Below are 4,237 nucleotides of genomic sequence, written 5' to 3'. Positions count from 1 at the left end.
AATTATAACCTATTTGTATTGTTATTAAGTATATATGTAGTATATTAAGTTAGTATTATTCTTTATTTACATGCCCTCAATAACATGCATTCATATCTGACTCAGCTACCTTCATATAAAAGAATTTGAGTTACTACAAAACACAACATAAGGTCCTACCTTTATACTAGACGATCACAACAATAATAATGGCCAATTTATTCACTTAGTTGACTATAACCCAGGGTCGAATCCTGGTCGTTTAGTCATTGGAGTTGAGTGTGTGGGGTTTTTAAGTAATATATGTAAAGGGGGGGTCGTTACAATTTGGTGCCGTGACCAGGATATGAGGTCTCAAATGTTGGGAAAAGATTGGATGTCTTGGGGGCGTGAAATTTGATATGTATGTGTATATAACTAGGGGTTTATAAAGATGTGAAATGTTTATGTATGTGTTAATGTAATCTAAGGGAAACATAAAGACATGTATGTATGGTTAGATTAATGCGGGGGCGTGAAAATTTGATATGTATGTATGTAAAACTAGGGGTTTATAAATATGTGAAATGTTTATGTATGTGTAACCTAAGGGAGACATAAAGATGTGTATGTATGGTTAAAATAAAGTGGGGGCGTGAAAATTTACATGTATGTATGTAAAACTAGGGCTTATAAATGTGTGAAGTGTTTATGTATGTATTAATGTAATCTAGGAAAGGTGTAAAGTTATGTATGTACATCAAGAATGATGAGGAGTCGTAAAGTTATGTATGTACATCAATAATGATGTGGGGGCGTAAAACTATGTATGTACCTCAAGAATTATATGGGGGCGTAAAGCTATGTATGTACTTAGAGAATTATGTGGGGGCGTAAAGCTATGTATGTATTTTAAATGTCCAGCTGGGGCGTTCTATTTTTGTGAATAGTAAGGGTCTGAGACTAACCTACCAACCCTGATATCATAAAGGGGTGAAGTTTGTGTTAAAACGGTTCAATCTTATGGTTTAATTATCAAATTATTATAAATAAGAGTCTGGTTATCATCAACATTCTAATATTAATTCATATTATAATAAGTACAGTTGTCATATTCTGCTTGTTTTATTTATTATTATTTCACTTTAATTTCACTGTGTATGTCCATGTCACTTTTGTTTTATCACACTGTGCATGCTTATATTATTTTCTTTGTGTCACTTTCAGTATCCTCTTACTGTGGCCAAGACACCTTTAGCCTAACCACGGTCACATGAGTCTGTGTGATTGGCAGTAAGAAAATCCTTCCTACACCTTCTCCTTTCCACTATCCGCCTGTTGCCTTAGGTCTCATGGTGCAGGTATCCCGCCCTATGTATCTATTTATATAATTTCTGTGTAGGTATGGCTAGGGCTAGGGCTGTAGGTCGATAGGCAGTTTGACTTGCTAGCATTGTAGGGTTTCGTTCTTGCATAGTTAGGCAGGGCTATATTATCATTCCGAAGCTGTAGGTTATGTAAAAACATGCGCGTAACTGAAAACAAAACAAAATAGCATTGTAAGCATGTTGTAAACAAAATGCAAGTGAAGGTTTTCTAGCGTAATGACGTAGTATTTTAAGTAACCAAACTTTTATAATTACCTTGTGTCATCTTTTATATGTTTTTACTAGGTAGAATCTTCTTATTTACAATGATTTATTTAATAATCACGACGAAATAATCGTAATACAACGGATGGATCTCTCCAGTTGTCAATCTGACATTAAATTTGTTTGTTTTTGGTTTGTCTAAATATGTAGACAAGGATCATCTTACATACAGCCTTGTTTTAAGTTCATAGTTTGACAAAGGCAAACATTTTTTTATTAAATAAGCGTATTTATTTAGTATTTTTATAGATACAATTTATCTAAGGCTATATAATTTAATTTGTGACGTTTTGATGTAGGTTTATCTTACTTTTATAAAAAAATAATAAACAAAATCAATCGATCTAAAATAAAATCGATATTAATCGGTTCGTCTATAGATGCTTTATTTTGCCTGCCATCTAGTGACGAGTAGGAGTATTAGTTTGACATTTATTAGATAGACTTCGCATAGAGTCTCATATCGACGGACAAATTATTAGTTCCGTTGTTCGCCGTTAGAGTGCGTTGATATGCATTATTCAATTATTTTGTTTTTTTTATCGTATTTTTATATTAGGTAAGATTGGGGTTGGATAGGGTTTTTAAATGTTTTTATTTGCTTGTTTTTGTATGTTTAGTTTATTAGTGTAAAAGTGTTGTTGACCGCGGTTGTGATAAGAGTAATTTAATAAGGTTACTTTTGACCACGGTAGGTAATTTAGCTAGGGTTAGTGTTGATCAAGGTTATTTAATCAGGTCAATAATCGGAAGGGTCAATAACCGGAAGGGTCAATAGTCAAGGTTATTGACACGGGGTCATTGATAAGGAGATATTGGTCGAGGTCATTGGTACGGGGTCATTGATACGGGTCATTGATCGGTTTTATTGGTCAAGGTCATTGTTAGAGGTCAAGGATAAGAGGTCGTTGACCGGATTATAGGTTAGGTTATTGACTTGACCTACTTCCATTAGTTCCAATGTTCTCTCATAGATGGCGCTAGTTGTTTTGAAATCATTATCTCTATATTTAGATTAAATTGAAATTGATAGGTTTAATTTAAATAATTTGAAATAGTTTACTTTTGTTTTGTTTACTACTCAATAATTGAGTTATTATTTGTTTATTTTGTTTCGTTATTATTATTTTTTATGTTTTTTTTTGGTAATTGTTATAAGAGATATATATCTATTAAATTTATTTTAATTAGTATATTATTAATTAATGGTTATTAAATAAAATTATTAATGTATAATTTAATGGGTTTTTTTTTTATATAAATATTTTGACATCACGCTCGTGTTCCCAAAGGAGTAGGCAGAAATATATAATATTATTTAATTTAATTTTATATCATATATATTTAGGGAAGTAATTAGGAACCATTTTAGTACCTATATCTGTATACTTATATGAGTGTACTTGTATATTATTATGGTTACAGTATTTTTCGAATAAAATATTTTATTTTATTTTCAAATATTGCTATTATTTTAGTATTTAGGTATTTTACTCTTGATTTTTAGTAGAGTGGTCATTCCAGGAGGGGGGGAATTAGATAAATTGTCATTTATAACATTTAATAAGGTCTTCTTTCGGAAGTATTATTATAGTAATATAAAAGTTTGCTTTATTTATTTCTCTAAAGCTAGCTTATTGTGGTGTTTCTTTTTATTTTTTATAAATTATCACTACGATAAACTACGTAATAATTTAGGGGGCGATTGTAACAGAACGCACCACAATAATCGTCGCGGAAGGAGTCATCTAGTTTATTTTCAATAAACTTTAATGTACATCAATAATGTGTACAAATATTTGTCTAAAAGTTAGTACTTAACACTTAACTAAAAGGATTGGCTATGGGGTGAAATATTTTTTTTTTTCTTTCGACATTTATTATTATTTTCGTCTTTTATTTATTATGACTTTAGACAGGAAAAACATAATTAGAACTTTGAGAAACATGTAGGCTTTGTTTCAACTTTAAGCTTCATAATTTCATATACCTACAAACAAATGAAATTCAGTGGTCTCAGCTTGCCCTGTTGGGGGGTAGGCGTGGGTTTGTGTATGTATGTACCTACAAACCTTTATGAGAGTGATAATGATTTTCTAGTGAGTATACCATTATGAAACTATTTATTTCTTAATTTGAATCTAGTGTTTTCTATAAGCCAACTATTTTTATTTATTTTATAAATTTAACGCCATCTTTTAGGGAATAGATTTGGTTAAGTACATCTACTCGTACATAGATGGGGTGGGAAAAGGACTGCCATTTGTGAAAAGCAGATATTCATTTCTAGGCAGCTTGTTATCTAGAAGTCATTGTAGTACCATAGCTTGCCAATAGATGGAGCTGTACGATATCAATAAAAATAATCAACCAGGGTATTATTAATGAAACATACTATTTTTCTCCAAAACTGCTTTATTTAATATTGATGCGCATAATTAACAAAGTACCTTTGATGTGAAAAACAGTAGTGTGCTTGTAGGCTTAAATCTTTCATCTTGATAAATCTGTCCGTCATTCACATTTGTTTTCCTATAATTTTCTTGAATATCTGCAACAGATACCAGCTTTGGAGTAAGTATCTGTCCCTCCTGGTTCTTTGGACGATTCTGAAAGTAATTAATAAC

General features: G+C 31.2%; 1 long non-coding RNA gene across 1 annotated transcript; it reads right to left on the bottom strand.

Annotated features, from left to right (window-relative positions):
* Positions 1-1,019: 1,019 nt before the first annotated feature.
* LOC126372844 (uncharacterized) lies at positions 1,020-1,712 on the bottom strand. The gene is made up of 2 exons (XR_007567234.1): positions 1,602-1,712; positions 1,020-1,493 (listed from the first exon to the last, which is right to left on the bottom strand). It is a non-coding gene; the product is annotated as an uncharacterized LOC126372844 (long non-coding RNA).
* Positions 1,713-4,237: the final 2,525 nt, after the last annotated feature.

This window comes from Pectinophora gossypiella, chromosome 14 (genome assembly GCF_024362695.1).
Source record: "Pectinophora gossypiella chromosome 14, ilPecGoss1.1, whole genome shotgun sequence".
Lineage (NCBI taxonomy): Eukaryota > Metazoa > Arthropoda > Insecta > Lepidoptera > Gelechiidae > Pectinophora > Pectinophora gossypiella.
Note: the sequence above shows the minus strand (reverse complement) of the source record. Positions and strands in the feature narration are given on the sequence as shown.